At 39.5% G+C, this 24,772-nt stretch overlaps 1 long non-coding RNA gene across 1 annotated transcript; it reads left to right on the plus strand.

Moving 5' to 3' along the window:
- LOC122834165 lies at positions 1 to 24,505 on the plus strand. Its single transcript, XR_006371144.1, has 4 exons — positions 1 to 230; positions 14,430 to 14,699; positions 23,501 to 23,569; positions 23,844 to 24,505. It is a non-coding gene; the product is annotated as an uncharacterized LOC122834165 (long non-coding RNA).
- The last annotated feature ends 267 nt before the right edge of the window (positions 24,506 to 24,772 follow it).

Raw genomic sequence — 24,772 nt, forward strand, 5'->3', positions numbered from 1 at the left:
ACTGCATCATTGAGTCACTTTGTGTCACTTACCTGCTTACCTCCTGTACTGACTCTTTGTGTCTTTGACTTTGTAAAAGGTTTTGACAGCATTAAAAGCATTTTTATCTACTTCACCTCTTCTATCCAAATGTATTATGAAAGGGAAAAATAGTTTTGAATGAGCAAAAAGACAGCTGCTTGGAAGTAAGGCCAACTTCATAACTAACTCCAAATGAAAGTCTTTCCAAGGTAAGAGTCTGCATGGCCCGATTTTGACACTGCATGGCTGAAGTGTCAAAATTGGTTCTAATTGTTGCAGTTGAATGATGAAAATGACATAATTTTGTTCTCAGCCTCATGTTGTCTGCACCACCTCTGCATTCAAAACTATTGTGTGATTGGTCAGAATTTTGTGGGTATGTGTGTTTGAACGGAAAACAGTCCCAACAGGAGCTGGTTCTTCAGCCACAGAGCAAAACGGACAGATTAAAGGCCGTGATGAAGTGCTACTGCTCAGCAACCACGTCAACCATTCAACTTCAACCCGACAACGCTGGTTAGCAGTTTGTTTGTAAAATGCTTTGGCCTCACTACAAAAGCAGAAACTAAAAAGTCATATCCACATTTCTTTTTTTAAGATATGCCTGATCTTTGTTAAAGAATCTCTTGACATTAATAATAGATTCAACAGAAAAGTTTCAAAAGAGTTTAAAAACAGAAAATTATGCCTGTTTTTCACCCACTAAATCAAGAGCTTCTTGAGATTAAAAAATGTCTACGTTGTAGTGGCTTAAAAAATACGTTTATTGCTGCTAGGACGCCCCAGGCAATGCCAGGACTAACTTTTATTGTAGGCCGGTGGATTCTGTCCAGCTAAAAGGAGCTCCAGCAGTTCTATCATTAGGAATGGATATAAATGCCAGAGGGTAGATGCCAGCAAACCACCACAAACATGTTGACTGAAATGAGAACTTAGCACACTCACACCCTTTTGTCCATAGTTACTGGCTATAATTGCGCGGTTAAAGTGGAAAGAGTGTGTGTTAAGTGGGACATCAAGCTTTTTATTCCCCATCATTTCAACATAAAAAAATGAACATGTTTTCATGCATGGGTCTTCTGATTTTTTTATTTATTCATGTTTTTAGTGAGCTCTCTCACTATATGGCCCCTTAGTGTTTTAGTGTCGATGCTGGTTATAGTATCGGTGTGTGTTGGTGTTAGTGATGGGGGACTTCGTGTCCTGTGCCATTTGTTATGTTAACATGAGTCAGCAAACAAGAATTTTAAAACTTTTTCTAATTGCTGGAGAATGTTTTTTTTTTTTTTTTTTTTCCTCCAGTACTGCAGCTAATATGATATGTGAAAGAAATGTGTGTGTTTATAATATTGTAAATGATTCATCAACAGATGAAATATGGAGTTTAGCTATTTGCTATAACCTGGCCTGTTCATGCTGGCTTTAAAATGCTTCTCTTTTTGCATATGATGTGAAAGTTGTTTGTGTTTTCAGAGAAAAATGTAGGCCATTAAATCATGAGTGAGAGTAATGCCTCGTATTCAGATGTTTTGAACTGAGCGTGCAGGTGTGTGTGTGCGTGCGTGCGTGCGTGTGTGTGCATGCATCCATGCATGTGTGTGGTTGACAGGAATGTGCTGGGTGCTGTAATTGAGAGATAAGATCGCAGCAGAGGGTTCAGGCGCTGACAGACGCACAGAGAGGTGATGAGACCGAGGAAGGCGGTCCTCAATCGTATTCCTCCATTTCCAGTAGCTGCATCTGTCAGGTGTGCTCCCACTGACCCATTCCCAGTCCTGACAGCTTTCTGTGAAATTTCCATTGTGGCATTTTGCCTCTTCAGTCATAACTTGTCATACAACTAAATGACTTTAACCAGCAGGCCTTGCTGTGCATTGTGTCTAAAGGAGCCGCATTCTGTTTTTGAGACACGCAGTGCCATCTTAGAGCACAAACAAGTAACTGTTACCTTCAGTTGTTATAAAAATGCTATATATAATAAGACTTTAAAAACATTTGACATTAACACCTTACAGATGGACCCCAGTCTCTTTAAAAATTCCATCTCTGTCTGACAGGAATGATGTGATGACTTCCCGCCTTCAGGAAGTCATCACAACATGGCTCCTCTATTGACACTTTAACAGCGTTTTTACCAGTGTTTCACTGAGAAATAGCTCCTATGCTATTTGCTAATTGCTGCTGGCTAGTCTGAAGGATCTGAATGGGGAAGGGCTGCACTGTGAGGAGGAAGCTCTGAAGCTTAGAAACTGCAGGTCTGAGAAGGAGCTGTGTCTCGAAGGCGGGACTAGGTCCAACCAGGTGATTTGCCCAGCTGAATGGTTGCCATGGGAGATTGAGGGAATTCTCAAACATGCATGAAAGAATCTAGGCAAAATTCCAGGGAGGAGTTTGATGAGAGAATAACATTATAACATGATATACAGCTAAAAAAGATTGAATGAACGTAATAGTGCCCCTTTAAATCAGAAGTAGGAAAAATGTATGGAATGTTCCAGTGAGAGCATCGTGTCCCTGATGCCCCAGTAAATATCAAGTATTTCATTAAAGTTGTTCAAATAAATGATGCAAAGATAAAAAGAAACTAGAAAAATCAACATGTGTAAAATTTTGATGAGTTTGGAGAAATTATTTCTGGTAGCACATGAGACAGAAACCTCACAACAGACATCTGAATAATGTAAAGGAAGTATACATTTTGGAAAAAAAATAATACATCAGTTTTTGTTTTCATGTTTTGAAGGAAAAGGCATGCCAAAGACAGTGATAGCCTTCAAAAAGCTAAACAAAAAAAAATTATTATTTTTATTCCACTGATCATTTTTAATCACTGACCAGCTTTATGTGCTTCCACTGGTATTCTGATGATTTTTCTTCAGTGATGGGCACCATGTCTTTGAGACAGGACTCCTTTTTATTATCATACTCATTCAATAGATGCTCCATCAGGATGAAATTAGGACTTTGACTTGGCTGCAACAAAACAATAATATTACTTCAAACCAAAAAATATATATAGTAAAATTAAAAAATGACTTCAAACTTAATTTTCTAGACGCAGCCAAGGCTGCTTAGGGGATCCGACTTAGTGGCTTCAGGCTCTTTGCAGATGATGGGGTCCTACTGGATCATCATGTTGTGATCTACAGCTTTTGTTGAAACGGTTCACAGCTCAGTGAGAAGCAGCTGCGATGAGGATCAGCACCTCCAAATCTCAGTCTGTGGTTTTTATGTGGAAAAGGTGCCTTCAAAGTGGAAAAAGTTCTACCCCAAGTAGAGGAGGTGAAGTAGTTTGGGGTCTCTTGTTTCCAGATCAAGGGGAAAAATGGAGAGGGATTGGTGGTAAAACAGGCGCTGTACCAATCTGTCTATGGTGAAGAGAGAGGAGAGTCAGAGGCAAAGCTGTCATCTGTGGTCATGAGCTTTGGATAGTGTATTAAGGACATGAGCAACTCAATTGGGTTTCCTCCACAGGGAATCTGGGCTCTCCCTTAGAGACTGGGTAAGAAGCTTGATGGTCCAGGAGGAACTCGGAGTAGAGCCGCTGCTTCGCCACGCCAAGAGGAGCCAGTGGAGGTGACTCAGGCATCTGGCTAAGACAGACACCTCCCTGGTGAGGTGTTCCAGGCACGTCCCCCTCAGGGGAAAACCCAGGACACACTGAAGGGACGATGTTTCTGGAGGAGCTGACCTAAAGATGATGGATGGAGGACCTTCCTTCTGTTTCAGAAACATGCACTACTTGGTTTTGGTCTACGAGATAAAATTCCAATAAAATTTACTCAAGTTTGTGGTTTGAATGTGACAAAAAGTAAACAGTTGAGGAAGAACAGTGTATACTGTTCCCCCAAACCAAAAGCTGCAGAGTAATTTCACTGCAGTCCTGAACATTCTTTGTTCAAACGTCACATCACCATCTTCCACCATCAGTGACTTTAAACTGAAAAACGTCTCTCTTTATCTGTTGTGACGTTATCGGTGCCATTTCTTTTTGTCGTCAGCGGCCATTTTTTGTCTGTGCCAGCTGTTGTTGTGTGACGTAGACGAGCGCTTGACTGCAGCAGCTCCGACCTTCTTAAATGTGAGTGCTGCACAGCTGCCAAAGTTTGCTAAAGTTAATTGCATCAGTAGCTAATGTTGAACATGTGCAGAGAGCGCACTCATTACAACAAGCCTCAAACCATCCTACTCTAGAACACACACAGGAGAGTAGCTGCGAATACGATTCAATTTATCCACTCATTTTAAGGAGCAACTCCAGCCAAGACCTCTGTGTCCAGATGGGAAAAGCGGACGTGTGAACCGGAGTAATGGTTTTCCAAACTGCCAGCGTTCATGTGAGATGAGACTCGTCATAAGATCCACAGGGGGAAGAAAGCATGAGGCGGGTTTCATGTTGAGCTGCTTCCAAGCTCACTTCACTTTCTTATTGGACTCGCAAGAGGCGGGAGTGGGCACACGCCCGAGTGTGCACGCTGCTGTGTGCGCAGGTGCATGTGCGCACGCACGGATCCTGCGGGACTGTTGAAGTTAATTTGGCTCGGGTCAGGGACCTGGTGGGTTATGAAACTTAATTCTCCCCATAAAGCGACTCATTTCCACTGTGACACGGACGAGCACACAAGGAGGATGGAGGGAGAGAGAAAGTGAAGAAGAGGGAGGCAGAGGGACTTGTTGAAGCAAGAGAATAGTAACGCAACAGAGACACAACTGGGAATGAAGCTGAACATTCTGAGTAGTAATCCTGGAAATCAATTAAAATGTGTAATCAGATCAGTAACTCTAGCGATGTGATTAATCGCTATGCTTGACTTTGTGAGCTTGAAATGTAAAAATTTACGTTTTCAAAAATTGTTTCCAAAAATATTTTGTCTCAAACCAAACATCAGTTTTCCAGGTTTTGCTATTGAAGGTTTATAAGAAGTCATCTTGTTTTAAAACGTAATTTAAAATTGTGCTTCAGTGGAAGGACAATTAATCACAGCAATAATTAGGCTGCATACTGGCTGGTTTTATGCTGCGTTTTGCTGAGCGCATCACTCTGACTCCTCGCTCATCTGTTCACTCGTGTTTGTGACTCTGCATTGTTGATTGTGGTTCAAAGCCATGTAACATGTTGCTGCAAAGTAGATAACCCTCCATGGGAGAGATACTATTAGGTCATGTGACCAGGTGTTAACACATTTATGTTGACAGACATCATGTTGAGCAAAAAATTGTTTGAAAAAAAAAACATGTGAGAAAGGAGAAAGGGAACAGAAAAACTAAGTAGAATATTAAAATATTTTAAAGAAAACATGGAAGACAAGAAATAAGAGGCAGGTTTGTAATAAGACGTACCTCAGGATTGGGTTCTCATTGTCGTGACAAAAATTGTCACTTTGTTCATCCATCGATCCACCTGCCAAACTGTGGTCCAGGCTCAGGTCGAACTATTTCCACAGTTCTGTGCGATGTGTTGTGTGATTGGTCAGAAGTTTGTCACTGTGTCTTATTCATGTGCGATTTTAATTTAATCAAAACATTGCAATTGTGAAATTGTGTTTTTCTTCGACATTAGCAACATATAGGCAAGGTTTTGCACACATTTGTAATGGAAAGGTGAAAATTCTTCTGAGCAAAATTAAAAGTCAAGGTTGAATGAGGAACACAGAATCATATGTGGGAGAGCGGAGGGCTCCGATGGAGGAATGCCAGCCCTAATCCGCATGCGAGAGCTGCAGCTCAGTGTCAGGTATCCGTCTGTGAATGGGCCTGTGTCACTGTGGTATCGCCACGACCGGGCCAGCCAGGGCACAGGAAGCTGGGAGAGAGAGAAGCATGTCACGATGGCGCACCAGCAGGCAAACCGGAGGAACAAACATTGGAGATGGAGAGAAAGAAAGAGAGCAGCTGAGAAAGTCACATTAAGTGTTGGCCGGGGCTGCCTGCTGGCCGGCTACGCCACTGTCTGTCATCAACACGGCTTCTGTGTCCTGAATGGGAGCCAATTTGTAGAGAATTTGTTCCCCTCCTGCTGATTTCTCCCACTTTGGTTCAGACTGCCTGACATTTTTGTGCCTGGAGATTGTTATCACAACACCAGAGCCCAACACGCACCAGGTCTCCACCAAGCCACAAGGCCTCACACAACGGAATTTCTATTAGGAGAATTTTTCCAAAGTGTTGTTTTACTTTCTAAAACTGTCCCCAAAAAATCCAGCTGACTTGTTTATGTTTGGTGAGTTCAGGGAAAATGAGGAATAGTGGATAAAGTTCTGAGTTTCAGTTCTTGAGTCAAAGTGCTGATCCTATTGATCAAATATTACTCAAATAAAAGGAAAAGAAGCTCTTTCAAATTATTATTTACCGGTACCTTAAAGTGGGCTGCACAGTGGTGCAGTTGGTAGAGCTGTTGCCTTGCAGCAAGAAGGTCCTGGGTTCGATTCCCGGCCGGGGTCTTTCTGCATGGAGTTTGCATGTTCTCCCTGTGCATGGTGGGTTCTCTCCGGGTTCTCCAGCTTCCTCCCACAGTCCAAAAACATGACTGTTGGGTTAAATGGTCTCTCTAAATTCTCCCCGTTAGGGACAAGGGTGAAGAGAAAATGGATGGATGGATGGACTTGCCTTAAAGTACTGGAGCATGTGCTTCTGAAAATACTTAAACATTGAGTGCTATTAAAAAACTGGCATTTAACAGTACATTTCTCTTCAGTGTAGTTGAGAATAATTGGGTAAAAGTTGTGCTATATTGAAAATGCATGTATGGCATAGATTCTGGTTAAGATATTTAAATCTGTAAGTATTTAATCTTGAAATGCACATCCATATCCTGTTGAATACCAAGCTTCATCTGTGTATGACAAGTTTGGACAGCCCACCTGAAGACTTAAATATGCCTGTCTAGACTCCTAAAGAGAGGAGGAATACTTGCATTCCAGTCATCATACAGACTGGGATCATTAAAAACAAAGAAATGCTGCTTAAGAACACAAGTTTGTCTTCTGATACCAAACAGCAGCAGGCCAGTTGAGCCTAAAGCTCGTAATTTATAGACATAATGCAGCATAGAACTGCACAAAAAAATGTTTTGGATTTGTACTAAAATCATTTATTATTTATATAATAATAATAATAGTTGTAGTAAAACGTTGCATCCATATACACATAATGTATAGAATGATTGGGGAAGTTGCAACGACTCAATTTAATTATTCAAATAATCTAAAATTTTACATTTTTGTAATTTTCTTATTTTTCAAAATAAACAAAAAAAAAACTTTTAAAAATGTAAACATATTTTGACTGAAAAAAAAAAACAATTAAAAAAAATGTAAAATATGTAAATTAAAGTAAATAAATACAGATAGAAATTGTTTAAACAAAACAAACAAGGAAATTTACAATAAATGCAAATAATTTAATCAAGTTTCTACAGAGAAATTTATGGGTGGAATATAGTTACGCCATACCTATATTCTTATTATTAGGTAGAGGAATTTGAATAAAATTATTTAATTCTCCTGATATGCAACCAAATGGTAATCTTGCCAAAATCTGATAAGATTACTATTTTATTCTGGTAATATTGTCTCTATTCTCGACATAATAATAATAATAATAAATGTTTAGTCTTACTCTAAAACTCTGCCATTCTTTTCAGATTACTTTTAATTTTTTTTTTTTTTAAAGAATCATTTCATAACAATTTTACCACTTTGTGTTGGTCTTTCTGGCCTGCAGCAGGACTGTGAAGAAGCACAGACATTTGCACAATGTGCTGTAAGTTAAACCGGATTGATGCGACTGTAGCGCCACCTCTGGAAATCTATTTTTATTAGTAAATAATGATTTGCTCTAAGAACTCCGTAGTAAATTTCTCTCTATTGCAGTGCAGGAAAAAAGTGTGATTGACGTGGCAGCTCCCCTGATTAATGCTCAGACTCTTGAAGCTGCCAAACACAGCGCAGCCCTCTAAGAAACGGTGTGTGTGGTACTAATTACACTCAGTCTGTCTACAAAACAGCTTCCCCATTTTTCACATGCCTAACATGCATACCAGCCTGACACGCACAGCCAGCCATCACCGGTGTGTCGTCTCTTTTCTCCTCCTGGTCTGTTGTGTGTGTGTGTGTGTTTTATTGACAATTTACTGATGGAGGGATGTCCATCTGATCCTCCAGCTGTCTTGGGTGTCCCTCAGCGTCGCTCACAACACATCCGTCATCCTAAAGCTGCCCTGCAGCCTCAAAACACACTCACGCACACCACCAGCATTCATACACAACTGCACAGATAAAATCACTCATCTTAACACAGACACCGTGGAAACATCACAACAATAACCCACACACACACACACACACACACGCATCCTTGCTAGTGTCGCTCTCCATCTGGATGGTGGGGAATGAGGCCATAGGAAGGTGAACAAAGATGGATACACACACACACACACGCACGCAAACTAAGCCTAAGGGAGATTCCTTCTGACTACAGCTCTACGTCCTGGGTGGCAAGATACGCACACTCCCACGCACATCCACACACATCCACACACACCCACACACACGCTCAATGAGCCTGGAGATGGAGGCACGGTGTCAGAGCAGGTGATTGATTAAACTGATACCAGGAACAAATCATGGACTGGTAGTAAACTGAAGCTGGAACTAGTAAAAGATCCATCATGTGAGCGCTACGTGTGGATGCATGCGTCTGGGTAGAGGGCTGGTAATTCCATCCGAAACCCGAGGGGTGACCTCAAAACACGTACAAACTACCCTTCACTCCCCTAACCCCGCCTGAGGCCGCACACAACCCAAAACAGACACACACACATACAAATAGTGAAGCCACATGCAGTTACAGCTAACCTCCCTAACATGAGCAGCAGCAGCTTTTCCTGTCCGGTACAATGACCAAACATGCGTCAGAATGAACATGTGCTGTACTTTTATCTTCACATTAATTCAGTCTGCCAGTGGTTGTGAACTGCAGATCCATGAATACACTGAATTAACAGACTTTTCAAAACTAACAAAATCACTTTTTGCAATTCATTCACTCCAACCCTGTTCAGTCCACTTTCATCAAACTCTGGACCATCAGCATAGAAAGTTATTCACTTGGGTAGGTGTGAATGTTTAATCAAACTCTGATGCGTACAAAAAAAGCTACCTTTGGTCCACCTACAAACCTCTGTCTCTGTACAATTTAAGTGAACTCTGCTGCATGGACTATAGTGCCGGGCATTCTGGGTAAAAACAACCAAAACAACAATTTCTCTCATTGCGCCAGCAGGAGAAACGGCTTGTGGTCTTTTACCAAAAACAAACGAGAGAACTCCTACAACAGCTAAACTCTGATGCAACTCCATTTTGTTTCCATTTGGTGAAGAAGAGTCTTCAATGTCTTCAGAGGTTTTCATGTCATTTCCTTCAGTGGGTCTTGGTGCAGCGCAGGAGAGTTCAAATTCCTTAATTTATTATTCTCATTTGAACACCATCACACGTAAAACATAGAGATAAGTAAAGTTTTTATTTCTTTGTACAAATTTGTCTTTATTGTGCTTTTAACTACGATGTTGTATCTCTTTAGCAAACTGTGCTACACAGAACTGCAGAATGTTTAATAAAATAGCATCACACTGATTAGCTTTGGTTTTAGAAACGGCTTTCAAGCATTTGAAAAATTTCCCATAGTTGCATTAAAAACTGTACAAAATACCAGAAATAACGACACCATGAGGCAAACAAGTGAACCTTCACTGGGGAGTGTCTGTAATTCTCATGTTGCTGGACTGCTTTTATCACACTGAGATTTTAATCACTTGTTGTTGATTCAAGCCTTTGTGTCTTTCATCCCTGACACTTGCGCTGATGCCTTCGGTAAGCTGCGCTGCGGCGTCTGACTCCATGTGTGGAAGAACTGTTTGCTTTAGGATTGAGAGTGGATTAGTGAAATTGAGACAAAACAAACTAGGCACAAATGTTGACACCATTTTGACTCCTCTACTTCTCAGGAACTCATTTAGAAAACAAAACGTGAAATAACAATGTCTAATGGAAAGTCATGTTATTTATGAGGCCTATTATAGAACAAAAAAAATCTAAGTACCTATGAAATTTGCCAGTGTTGACATGAATACTCAACGCTAATTTAAAAAATCTAATGGTGAAAATACTTATTGTATAACTCCCATTAAATGAGTTTCAATATAATGTATTGAAAGACTTATTGATGTGTAATGCAATCTGCTGAATTTCCCTAGAAAACTTTTCACTTGAGCTTGATGCACTGTCTGATAAATAGGATCAATTAGAGAGTGTGCGTGAGTGAATTAAAATGACTATTTTAAAAACTGACGCTGACACCCCACCCACGTCAAAAAATCCAGCAAATAGTCTGAGTTGGTGCAGGTTTGTGCCGTTAAAACTGTTGTTTGTGCAGCTTTGGTTTCTGAGATATTAAAAATAATTTTTTAGGCCATCCAGAGTTCACCATCCCCACATCTTGCTCGAAAACAAACCAAAATGGGCTACTTTGTTAGTGCTCCGTTTGTGCAGGTATGTGCCGTTAAAACTACCGCGGCAAAGCTGTTTTCATGTTGGATATTGAAAGTTCGCGCTCTGCGGAGTAAGAGGCACCTTGTTCAAGGTTGATCTGATTTATGAACGTTAACTTGGGCCAGCCGTTCCCTATCGCTCCCTCCTCCGAACCAAACACTCCTAAGAAACAAATGTAAATAGATATCTTGCCTTGTGACCAACTGACACAAAATTCATGCTGTTACACGAGGTACACTGTTCTCTAGTGAATTTTTAAGTCGTACTCAATATTTTTCAGAACTATAATATTAAAAAGTATATATTTTTTCTTCAATACCTTCCAAGTCATGTGCCCTATTGAGTCAAAATCAGTGTGAAATTGTTCTACTACACTGTGAAGATGAGGCAAACTTTGTTTTATTCCATTTTGCTACTTTTTTTCTTCCATAGCTTCCCCATTTTAGATCTTTTTACATTTTTAATGCAATTTTGCATTTAACAATTGGTTTTTAATAGCTTACGTCCCACAGACAAGAAATAAAATGTTTAAAAGAGAAAACTTTCTCATTTTAACAAGATGCTAATTTTATTAAAACAAGAAAAGCTTATTGCTTTAAAAGCGATGAAAAAAATTGTTATAACAGAATGCATAACTCATTAATACCAAAATATTTTCTCTTTTAAATAAAAAATGTTGTAACAGTATACAGCAAGGCCTATTGGAATTTTTAGAACTATGATAAAAAGGGTGGGAAGAAGAAAAGTCAGAGTGAAAAGTCCCGAGAAGTATCTTGACTCGAGTTGTTTGTGTGTCAGTAACTGAAAAACTCACACGATTAATGAGTTGCACAAGAAGCTGTTTTTTTTTGTGGCTATAGTTAAAGATAAGTCATCATCTACAAAAAACCTCAATTCACCCCAACTTAGTTCAATTTACAACAAAAATCATCACAAAACTACAAAAAAACTCAATTTAGTTCATATACAGAAATACACAATCAATTCAAAGCAATCATACAGACAGACTCAAATTCAGATACATATATATATAATTATTATTCAAAAGAGTAAAAACATTTCTATTGAGTGACTGACTTGCATTATTAACCCCTCCTGGACATTCAGCTTTAATTAAAAGTGTTGTGGAACATGGGCACTGTTATCAAGCCAGATGTACTGTATATCCACCACTAATTAGAACATGTTGTTTCACGTGTCTCCAGCCCCGGCTGATGTTTTTCATAAAGGGCTGCGTTTGTGTGTAGTTTCCATGAAAGACAACAGTTTAAAAACAAATAAGACGGATTCACCGAACATGGAAACAAAAGGTCCAGAGTGAGCAGCGATCAGATCACGTCCTCTGCTTATCATCGGACAGCATGCAGAACCGCACGGAGATCCCACATCTGCTCGGCATATGACCTGCAACCGCGCCACACGGCCCCGCAGAGCCGCCAGAGACAGCCGGGCTTTGATACGCCTTCACAAAGGAAAGGGAATCAGCATGATGGAGACAACGAGACATGAGGGATGAGGCTGTAGCAATTGTGTGTAGAAAAGAAGAGGTGCAATGACGGCACATGGGCCAATATCACTTATAGATTCATGATGAATTTGTCTAGTGGATGCATTGTTTAAGCATGAATGTGAGCTTCAGTTATTTCTTCCAGATGATGATATCTCTCTGCCTGCTGATCATGTGACCTACAGGATGATTTGTTGCACTTGTGTAGCCACCCTGCATCCTGTATGCCATCACTCTTCTGGACAGGCCTCATCAAATAACCTTTATTCTGTCCAAACTGCCAACAGAGTGACCGCCTGGAAGCCATCACTCCGACAGACGAGCAGCCAGGGGGTTTACACGGCCACAGTCCGTGCATACACATGTGCATAAACCAATCCACGCATTAGCAAACCGGAGCGTGAGTTTGTTGTATACAACATTGTTCCATATCTGTCAGACCGGAAACGGGTCTCTCATCCTGCCAGTAATGTCCCATTAATCACCCATGAAGTCCCCGCCCCCTACTGAAAGCACACCAGGCCGGGTGGATGGGACTGTACATCTGTAACTCTAAACCACAACGCCTCGCTGCTCAGGAACATTGCCCGTCCTCCATCGATCACGCATCTGGATCCCATTGTGTCATGCCCCGACGTTGCAGTCATCTGCAGCCCACGGAGCACGAGAGAAAGAAGGGCACTCCGATTACTGGTAGAGTGATTAATCAGAAACAGATTGGTAACAGGATGAGGCAATGACAGAGTTGGACCACAGGGCAGAATGATAATGCTGCCTCCTTTGGGTTTGAGGTGTCAATATTTCTCTAATACTGAGGGCCTGAGGCCAACCGGGATGAAAATGAGACCTGGGTCAATACGGACAATGAATTCATGCTTTCTATTGGCAATCGCAGAATTAAATTCAGGTAATGCAGTTGAGGTTTAATGTTTATGCTTTTTGAAATCCCTCTTAACACACAAAGGCTCAATCTTCATCAGAAAAATGAAGGATAGTGAAATACTTTTGGAGGGGAGTTATTTTATGTTGGAAGTTACCTTGTAGCAGAAACATGAGTGTCCTTTACTGTGTTGGGTACCAATAAGTCAAGTAATGCAATAGTCAATGTCCAGTTAGATTAGAAAAGTGTGCTTAAACATTGTTAATATGCCAGATAAAGTTTAGCTTCTAATCCTCTAGAAAAGATTTCAAAACACAAGTTGATCTTTTTATCAGACAAACCATAAGGTGAACACAATAACCACTCAAATGTTCAAAGCTGTTTTCAGAAATCGTTCCATGAACAGTCATGCAACTACAGTAATTTAGTTGCATGATGCTTGTAATTAATAATGTCATACTCGTAGATGCTTTACTACGTCTCCAATACATCACTTTGAATGATGTCATTCTTTACTGAGGCAAAACCATAAGGAACTAATAATAGTGCTTTAGTTTGTCACATGACTTTCAGAAAACGTTATTCAAGCTCTCTTGATGACTTTTTTTTTTTTTTTAAACGGAAACAACTTCACCATTTTGCTCCAAATAGTCTGAAAGCGTATTTGGTTAACCTTTTACATCTGGACAAAATATATTAATTCTAAAAGAAGAATAGACATTAATTTTCAATAGTTTAATCAAATGTATGTGCTAAATAAATAATAGTAACTTGTTCAAATCCAGCGCCTGCCATCAAGTAACAACATGGATATTAAGGGCCATACATGGAGAAGTTGTGAAGGATAAAGGCCTCAGTGGTGAAAGTGGTGCAGCTGTAACCCCCAACTTAGGGGAGTGGCTGAAGCAGATATCAGGAACAATCTGAGGTCTTTGTCTGAGAGAGTGCAGGAACAGCTAAGAATCAGCACAGGACCCTTAAACTCTCAGGCGTCTGGTTGAAGACCTGAGCTCAGTGCCATCAATTGAGTGTCTTGAAATAAATATATTTTAAGAAAATGGGCACCACTTTTGAACGGCTCTTTAAAGGAACTGACTCCAGCTCCCTTTAAAGAAACATAAATCCCACAGCTTTTCCTCATGTAACTTGATTTCTTTTATGATGCATTGAAGTTACTTACCAGTTTGAATCCATAGATCTTTACTTGTTAAAATGACCAAAGCAGACTAACTTCTCTATAGATAAAGCCACTGACAGTGGATTAATAGTGGACTGCTAAAGTGCCCAAAGCAAGTGTTAGGAATACGTGTGGGCAGACAATGTTGTTGTTCTGTTCTAAGTCAGTTCGTCCGTTAACAACGTTTTTCAGTGCCGTACACCTTTACACCACGGAACACATATTTTGTATCTCCATCCTTCATATTTCCCTCTAAAAGTTGATCTACATGAACGTTCTCTTTTCCTCCTTCTACAGAAAACTGCAAGCGGGCAATTAATCATGGAAAACCTCCTTCTGGGCCTCAGAGCCAAATTCCTCCCAGATTCCCTCCATGACAGTCCTGTTACATGGCAGGGAAAGGAAGAGAGCCGCTGACAGTTAGAACTTATAAAAAAGAAGAATTTCTGTAAAAGTGTCTCCTGATTCGCCTGAGGCTTTCCTGATGCTGGACCCGAGACAAAACCGTCCATCTGCCTCTCATCCACTGAAGAACGTGTTCAAAGAGTTTCTGTTAACAGATGAACTGTGAGTTCTACCTGGCTTTCCAAATCTGTCACTCTGTTTAGCAGGAAGACCCGAGATAACAATCAGCATTAAAAAAATAAATAAAAAAAAACTTTTAGGGTTGGAGTTTGGCTTGAAGACAAACAATGATTTGTTTAGCAACATTTCTAAATGATTTAGTTTTGTACATAAACTTAAGTGGTTTTCAAGATGAAGTACATTATTGATCTTTCTTTTAAGATTTTAACTTATTCCATAGTACTGATTGTTTTTCTCTGCTTCCTCCTTTCCTGTTATAGTTACACACTAAAACTATTTTTGTTAAATTGAGGTAAAAACTGATGATGATGACCATAACTATTTTTTAATATGAAGTAGCACACACAATATATACAACTGCACACACACACACACACACACACACATCCTTGTACTTTTATCCAATTGAGGACTTTGTATTGACCTCCATTCACTTTAGTAACTGCCTTTAAGACTAACCCAGACATTGTTCCTAACCCTAACTATAGTCTATTCCTAATCCTAACCGAAACTTAATTCGCAGTATACCTCTAAATGAGTGAAGTGCAGCAGAACTGAAAAAAAGACAGAACAAGTAAAATTCCTCACTTCCACAAATGATCTCTTTGTTGGTAAAATTTATGAAAGTGGTCTTCTATGTTTAGTACATAGAAGTACAAACTTGTATGTACTAAACACACAAAAATGTAAAAACAATTGTGACCTTTTACTCACAAAGAAAAGTAAAGAAACCTGGCGTGATTGAAAAGATGTTTTAACATGAATCAGACCCAAAACTCTAACCAGGAACGGTTAAATGAATGAATCTTTGTCCACACTAAGTCATGATACAACACAATGATCTCAATACAGCAGCATATCTGTAGGAGAATGGCTTAAAAGAAAAAGAATCACTTTGGGTAAAAGCAACACTTCAGGAAAGCTGTGCAGATATAAAGACCTGCAAATCTGTGCAAACTGAAGCAATACAAGGAAAATTGAACGCTGACTAAATTAAACGTTAAACAGAAAGCAACTCATTTAGGTTATTCCTTCAAAAGATGATTTTCAAAACAACTGAATCATTGGCTTATGTCATGTTTTCCCATGATATGAAGCTGGGGACCCTGACCAGCTGTTTTTCCAAGCTCCACTCTTACATGATCTCTGTATTTGCCAGAATTCATCTCTAGATTTGGATTCACTTTAACTCAACTTATAGGCGCCTTTAATTTTCTTGGCACTGACATCGAAACCGAAATCAGGATGATGTCTTTGTGTCCTCCAATCAAACTGGTAGACAACTTATCTTCCAATTTGAATTTTCTTTCCATTCATGTTTTTAGAGAATCTTATAAGGAGAAGAAGTTCATGGAAACATTACAGAATGTGACCCTGTTTATGGAAAATGTGATTTATCTTTTCTCCTCCCATAAATCTCACCATGTTTGCTTCATATTTTTGACAATCGTATGGAAACTCAGCTTGAGGCGAGTGAAATCCTGTAAACTTGTCTTGCTTCTATCGACTTGGACGTGCGGCGATAAAGGTTGGCCAGTATTTTATATGCTAATAAAACCGACTGTCATTCCAATCTGCTAGCTGTTAGCAGGCGCAAACGGAACCCATCAGTGGAAGCAGACTGCAGAGAATCTGAACAGATGAGGAGGCTAGATCAAACGTAAACAACAAAAAAAGACTTTCCTTCTATCTTTGATCTTTCTTGATGCTGAGTTTTGTAGGAAGGACAGTGTTCAGTCTACGGAATATGTCAGGCTTTGCCAGTAAGAATGTGGATGAGTCATTACAGCGTCCCCTCCTCGCTTCCCATTCAACTCCAGCTTCGGTCAGACGCTCTCAATCCCACTCTGGCACCTCTTCTTCGGCCCTGTTCAGGGCGATAAGCCCCAATTATGAACCCGCAGTTCACACACACGCACACATTCAAAGCCTACATGTCGATAAGTAAGCATATACCCAAACACAAGCGGCGAGAGGTCTGGCGGTCAGGTGACCTAGACAGCATTCTGTCGTGTGATTAGGCTTAGTGAGACATCTCCTCTGTCCAACTTGTCGCCAGTAGCTCTGCATGGCCTTCACACCCGGCCGGCCCGGCTACACAACACCAGCGTCTGCATCTGTGTGGAGGGTGTGTGTGTTAGCATGGTTCCACAAATCCAGGCACTGCATGTGTCGGATTTCTCCTTCACATAGGATGTGCTCTGTGTTGGTCTGTCTGTGCGTGCGTGGGTGTGTGTGTGTGTGCGTGGGTGTGGGGGGATCTGGGTGTGTGTGTCTGCTGTCTACAGCCCTTAATGCTGTGTGGATTAGTGGCAGGACCCCACCAAAGCATGACAAGCCTTTGTCTCTGGAGCCCAGAGGTTTTATGGCTGGCTGGATGTATGTGAACCAGGTTTTTATATCCTTATGGGAACCTATGTCTGTCTACAATGTGGGGTTATGGGGACCACTGCTCTTTGTGGGAACATTTCCTTCATCCCCATGAGGGGAAATGCTGTTTTTGGCTTAGGACACTGGATGTGTGTGTGTGTGGTACAGGTTTGTATGGGATTTATCTGCCCAGTCTCAGATTTATATTCTTGGTTAGGACTGAATTTAGCCCCATCCATCCTGCTGTCTGCTCTGACTAGCCTTCCTGTCCCTGTTAAAGGTAGGCATCCACACAGCATGATGCTGCTAGCGCCGTGTTTCACAGTAGTTGGTTTTTCACAGCTGGGATTTCCCCCATTCAGCTCAATTTCTCTGGTAGATCGTCATCCAAATATATCACTCAAGAGAAGGAGGAGTTGAACAATGACAGAGTTTCAGAATCGTAATCTGCCTTAGTTGTAGTTTTGAAATGGCACCGGAGGAAGTGAGTGTGAACTTGGACACCATGTTGGTTACACTTGCAAATATTGACCAGTTGAAGTCAGAGCAAGAGGAATGTATAAGACATTTTCTTGGTGGCAAAGATGTCAATGTGAAGAACAAAAAGCAGAAAAAGCAAAGCTGCATTTGCTTGGTGCTGGTGCATGACAAACCCAAAGATCTATGCCTGAACTTCTTTGGTCCATAAAAAGGTTGAGCACCAGTTTTTTTATGAGCAGTGAGATTGTGGTTGGGCCAAAACGCAAACAGGAGCTGGAATCCTGAATTCTCTTTAATAATAAAAAAGCAAATAAGCATACAAAAAAAAGAACAGGGAACGAGAAACCAGGAAGACACAGAGAAGTAACAAGAATAAATGAGAGGAATCAGGAAGAGGTGAATCAGAATGAGTTCTACATAAACTGGGGAGGTTGATTACTGAACAAAGAACAGATAACTGATTAGAAATGGGTTGCAGGTGTGAGGGGAGTGAGAAACAGAGAAAGTGACACAGGGGTGAGGGAGAATACACAGGGGATTAGGAAATGAATCTAACACAGGGGTCTCAAACTCCAGTCCTCCAGTCGCTGTCCTACAGTTTTTAGATGTACCACAGGTACAAAACACTGGAATAAAATGGTTTAATTACCTCCTTCTTGTGTAGGTCAGTTCTCCAGAGCCTTAACGACCTAATTAATTTATTCAGGTGTGGTGCAGTAAAAGTTGCAGGACTGTGGCCCTTGGGAACTGGAGTTTGAGACCCCTGATCTAAGAATGACTCGTCATAAGGAACATAGTTAAACTAGAGTAACAGAATATCTAGACACAAGAAATAAACATAATAAAGAATAATTAATAAAGGGCTGAACTAAAGAAAAAATAAAATCAACTGATCTTTTCAAAGATCAGCCTAAGACCTTAGATCTAATCTAAGGCACACAGAATGATGATGAAACTGGAATCATTAAATCAAACCCCAAAACTCAGAACAAACTAGGATCCTAACAAGTTTGTTTTAAAGATTGTAAGGTGCACTGTGGAGAAAATAGGCCACACCCACCAAATATTGGACTGCTTTGCTGTTGAGGAGTGAATTAGTTTCGATTATATTGGGTATGTTGCAGTTTGAAACATGTTGATCATCTGATGTCACCACGGCCTCTAGGGCAAAGTCTCTGTGTTTCAAAGAAAATGACACCAAATAGTTGCTGGCATTCTGTTTGCTGCCAACAACTAAAGGTTCTCCATCTCCTAACTTTCTACTTTTCTTAATGCAATCTGCTGGATTTCCTTAGATCAAAATTTTTCAAATCAATTTGAATAATGAACTGAACTTTATGCACTGTTTAATAACTAGGACCAGTTGGAGAGTTTTCTTGATTGCAAATACATTTGTCAATTGAAGGTGCAGGTATATAAATAAACTGAACTGTGTCCTAGAATGTTTCTGAATGTGGTCTAGGAAGCATTGGCCTCAGATACACGTCACCCTGTTTACTGAGAGGTCAGTGAACTTTAATTTTGTAAAAGAAATTGCTCATGAGCTTCCTTAGCTCCCTTTGGTGCATGATGAGTCACGTATGATTCATGAAACTTGATTACTGAAGAGTTCAACGGGCCCAAAGTCATTGTTAGTGCTGCTGGCCTTGTTATGAATTGTGAAATACATAATAAGCATCATTACAGTTGCTCATCATCTACAGGCACCAACAACATAAACCTGAATACGTTTTAATGCTCAGTAAAATGCCACTCCCTGAGCTGGCAAGCTTTAAGACAGTAAGAGAACATCTGATGTTTGAAAGGAAGTACAGATGGGGGAAAAGCAGGGGGCGGGGATGGGGGGGAGGGGGGAGGAATTAGATTGTTAAAAAAACACACCTAATAAAAAAACTGATGCTCCAGGAAAAATTACAGTGAAAATGAAACTGTCAGTGCTGACAGACAAGACTCCCACGCACACACAAGCACAGAATACTCACTTATTTATTTATTTATTTTTTGCAAGCTAGTGAGGAAATAGTTTGCCGGTGAGTGATGCTGAGGAATAAACACATGCATAGTTGTGGCTTCTGTCACTAAAATCAGAGGAAGTCACAGCCAGTAAATGTGAGGAGGGAAAAAGCCAAGTGCTACCAGAGCCAGCAGCGATCTAGATGCCTTGAGGGTCTGTCAGTTCTGCTTCTGTCCTGCTGTAAGAACCACATTCAGTACTGAAGAGAACCGGCTCTGCTGATCTTCCTCTGGGTCGAAGCTTTTCTTCCGGGTTTTCAGGATTCCTCCTCTATTGCTAGCTGTAAGTGTGTTTGTGCATGAACACAGAAACCCCCCAAAGGTTCTGGCAAGAAAACATCATTTAATCAATATTTCTCCCTGGAGTTGGGTGAACCCGATCATCAAGAGTGTGACACCAAACAAAGCTGCCTATCTTCAGTTAGTCATTTAAGTGTAACAATATTTCACTGGAGTTTTATTTGCACAGTAGAAAACAAAGTCCTATCTTCAGAAAGCCAACAAAAAACAAATGATTTACATGACTTGTACCTTGATAGTGTTACAAGTTTAATATTCATTTATTACATAATTATCAGGATCCTGCAAGGACAGTTAAATTCACACTTCATTGAATCTTGACTAAAAACCCACCTGTTTAGAGTCGTATATGAAACGTAATCAATTACAAATTTAGTGATGGCACTTGACTTAATGTCATGTATTGATTGTTGATCCTATGTTGTATGAATTTGTGGTTTTGTGTTTATGATGTGAAGTACTTTGAAATTAATTCCTGCTGAAATGTGCTATACAAATCAAATTTGATTTGATTGAATGATGTCAAGCCATTGGTCCTATTATTGTTAAAGCTTACTTGATAAAATGTAATGATAACAAGTGTTAAAAGCTTTAGATAAAAGCCAAAACATCCTAAAGTTGAATGTTCATTGTTCTGAACTTATCACATTTTGCTGAACACATTTAATCACCTAACTGAACCAAATCTATTGGTTTCATAATCCTATACAGATTAGATTCTGAAAAATATTTAGGATCGACAGAAAAGGAAAAGAGGAAAACAATTTCAAAAGCAGGAGCCACTAAAGCATCTTTAAGGTCTCAAGACAAAAATATGTTTGTATTGACTTGAAAAGATTATAAGTAAAAGGTTTGATGATTAAGCACTTTGATGACCCAGAATCTAGTCCTCATAAAGAAAATGCCAAATTGGATATTCCACAGCAATCCAGAGATTGGCTGTCGGTAAGACATTTAGGTACAGGGAGGACATAAAGAAGGAATCAAAACTACAATAAACATATTATTGGCTTAAATCTTTAATTAGAACAGAGAACAGGGTGACGTTTCTAGAAACGTTCTCTCCCTTCCTTAATATCATCAATGTGTGTTTTTAGGTGTTAGCTAAAGGTTTTCATCTAGATTTAGTTTCTATGTTGTGACAAAATTTCTCCTTAAAACACACTTAATGTTAAAGTGAAATATGTAAATGGAGTTAGAAAAACTTAAGAGGTCAAATGACCAGCAGCTACTGATACTTCACACTAACTTCAATGAACTACCTTTAAATGGTGTATTAGTTTAAAAGTGGTTTACAGATTTTAAACATGACAAATATTCATTGTGCTGTACATTGCATCAGGAATGATAACATCATTGTTTTTATTAAATTGATTCAAGGGCTTAAAACTATCTCAGCAGTTAGCCTAGCTACTAACTGTTAGCCTAGCTACCAACTGTTAGCCTAGTTACCTACTGTTAGCCTAGTTACCTACTGTTAGCCTAGCACCAACTGTTAGCCTAGTTACCAACTGTTAGCCTAGCACCAACAGTTAGCCTAGCACCAACAGTTAGCCTAGTTACCAACTGTTAGCCTAGCACCAACAGTTCTCTCATTTGATGAAAAAAAAAACATTCTGTAAAAGTATTACATCAAAAATGTTTGGGGTTCAATTTATTCAAGATTTAAAAAACAGCTGAAGTTCCTGAAGCATGAATCCACTGTATTTGTGAGTCCATAAGGTGAACACAGCATCTCTGTCAAGCCAATTGTTTTCAACAGATATTGGTGACAGTGCAAAATGACTCTATTAGAATAAGGTGTACAATGTCCCAGTGGGGGAAAAAATCATATGACTTGCACATGGGATATTTATATTTATAGTTTCATAGAAGAAATGTAAAAATAAATAAATAAATAGAAAACAGTTTCACAATTCTTTCTTCCCAGGAACATTCAGGGAATACTTTCCAAAGGTCACACTATTAGAGTTGTAAATAACCTTCAAGCAGACTTTAGGGAACGTCCCTTGAGGGTTTCCTCAAAGCGAGAAGATTTCTTACCTTCAAAGAATGTTCCCTGAATGTTCTCTAAAGGTTACATAGAATGCTAACTTTGAAGAACGTTCAGGGAACATTTTCCGTCTAGCTTGCACAAATTGTCCATTCTTCACAGAAACCTCCGGGAATGTTCCCTGAACGTTCCAGTTAGTGCTTGTTGAGTGTTCTGGTCCAAAACAGACAGAATTTTACGAAGCAAAGACAGATTATTTCTGTATTATATTAAATCACAGAGAGCAACAACTAACTGTTCCTGGTAATAAAATAGAGAACACTTCCAGGCAGGGCTGTGCAGACAAAAGATTCTTCATAATCCAAAAGATTTGGTAATCCCAACATGCATAAAAGAATCAAAGCAGCACTCCAGGAATGTTTTTGATGAGAGAATAACATTATGACATAATGTAAAGCTCAAACCGTCGATTTGACATAACACTAGCTCTTTAGAAACCATTCATCCTGACTTGTTCACTCATCATCAAAGCCCTAGTCCACTGGCTTCACCAGCTGAGCGAGAGACACACTGGAGCTGCTGATTTTACCCACTTTCACACCGTGAGTGAGTGTGTGTGTGTGTGTGTGTGTGTGTGTTATGGTGAAGTGTGTGGTCACTTTTGGCTTTTTTCTGAAAGCCTACGTTTGTCCAAAGCCACAGCAGGTGGATGAGTAGCAGGCTGGAGGGCGACTGTGAGAACTCTTCTTAGAACGCTCTTTACTCTGAGCAGGAGGATGATTAACCGGAGCGTAATGGGATGGAGGACATTTAAACAAAAACTACACAGATTTCTGAGCTGCTTCACATGGTGGTTATTGGGGGCTGAAGAATGATGGGAGTCACCCTTTAATAGTGACAATAGAATACATCAGAGTGCTTAATTTTAGTAAAAGTAAATTATTTTCTGTCAAAATCAGGAAGTTTTGAGAATCAATATGAAAAAGGGTGCTGGTTGTTTTTACCCCCCCAGCAATCTATTTGGGATCTTTCTGAATGGAGATTAGGGTGAAGGCTTTACTGAAGCTACAAAAGGAAAGTAGTAGTTCAGCAGAACAGAGCTGCCATGAAGACTGTTGACTCACGTGAATACATAGTGATAGAAACTTGCTCTGTCTAATTGTAGATTAGACAAAGAGATTTACTTGTACACTCCTGAATAAACTCCAGTCCAACAAACTGCTTGTTAAAATCACCTAATGAGTTAAACAATAATGTGATTTATTTAATCCTACACTGTAGAAAAGTCTCTAATCTATGGTAAAATATGTATTTTTAAAATTTTACTATGTAAATTTGATCACATTTATAGTGTAAAATTCTGGCAGCCATAGTTGCTGGTATTTTACAGTAAATTAGAGGCGGTTGTTTTCACAGTGCAGTATGAATCAAGTTCTGTGAAGGACTCAGAGGTTTGTATGGAAGCCCAGAAGGGCAAGTCGGAAAAGTTCTTAACAAATTATCTTTTCACTTCACTTTAAAAGTCGTGTCTCTAGATGAAAATATTGTAAAGTTGTTGTTTTGGGTTTTTTGTATTTTCTATCAAGTGTTTCTGACTATTAAAAATATATTTCTTTCATTTCCACAGGAGACAGCCAACAGTGGAAAAGGGAAATGTTTTTATCTTATTTTTTCCCTCTAGCTCAAGTCCTGAAGGGTAAGTGAACAAAAAAAAGGAATTCTGTGATTTTTCTGAGTCTGTATTTTTTTCTCCAAAAAATACTTTACTCATATATTTTGCCACAAAATAATTTCCCCCCACTTGCCATTCAGGCCTTAAGCAAAAAGGAAGAAAAAGTGAAAAATAAAATCCTGAAATATGTATTTCTTTTCCTCTGTGTTGGATGAGAACGGAAAAAAAGTATTAGAAAAATAGCACGACAGAATTTCCTTCAATAAAAGATTTTTTTTTTTTTATTATTGCCTTTCAGGGCGTCCACAGGGATTTTCAGAGAACATGGAGAACAAACAGCATCATAAAGACCAAGGAACACAGCAGACAAGGTTGTGGTGAAACTAAAAGCAGAGTTTGGTTATAAAACAATATACCAACCTGTGAATCTCTCATGAGGCTCTGTTTAACCCGTCATCTGGAAAATTAAAGAGTGCACTACTGCAAGTCTGCCAGAGAAGAACCAAGAGCCCCACACGACATCTGGAGAATCAAAGTGCAGCAACATTTATTGTTCTACCAATCTAAACTTTCTTTAACAGAGTTTGTTTTAAAAAAAATTAAAAATCATGGGACTAAGCAAACACACGGAGGCGGATACATCGGTCAGAAGACACTGACACCAAATGTTGTCTTGGCCTATAGGCAGCACTTTGTTTGGTAGAAAATAATACTGCACATAACATGGTGGTGGCAGCATCATGTTATGGGAATGCATCTCTTCAGACAAAGACATTTGTTGAAGCTGATTGGGACAGTGGTGTGCCATCCAGCATGAACCTGAACATAATGGCAGAGCTACACACTAAATTTACTGATGTGCACAAAACTTTTTTAATATTCCTCATATGTTGAAAAACAAAAAATCCCAAATTGTGATGTTTCTATTAAATATGAAGTGCAATTAAAATCACATGTGAATAAGTTGCTTATGTGATAAATCATAAAAAATCATGGTAGTGATGGATGTAAACAACCACATGAGACATATTAATAATTCATGACTGAATTATTAATATGCTCCATGAGCTCCATCATCATAAATGATGATGGAGCTCATTTATGGAGCTCATCATTTATCTTCATCAGGCCTTGGCTCGATAAGCCCCGCCTACTCTGAGGAAATAGTAGTTAGTGAGGGTTTTGGGTTTGAATTCATGTGTTTCTATTAAGCCAGGGTTGTTGAAA

This window comes from Gambusia affinis, linkage group LG07 (assembly GCF_019740435.1).
Source record: "Gambusia affinis linkage group LG07, SWU_Gaff_1.0, whole genome shotgun sequence".
NCBI classification, from domain to species: Eukaryota; Metazoa; Chordata; class Actinopteri; order Cyprinodontiformes; family Poeciliidae; genus Gambusia; species Gambusia affinis.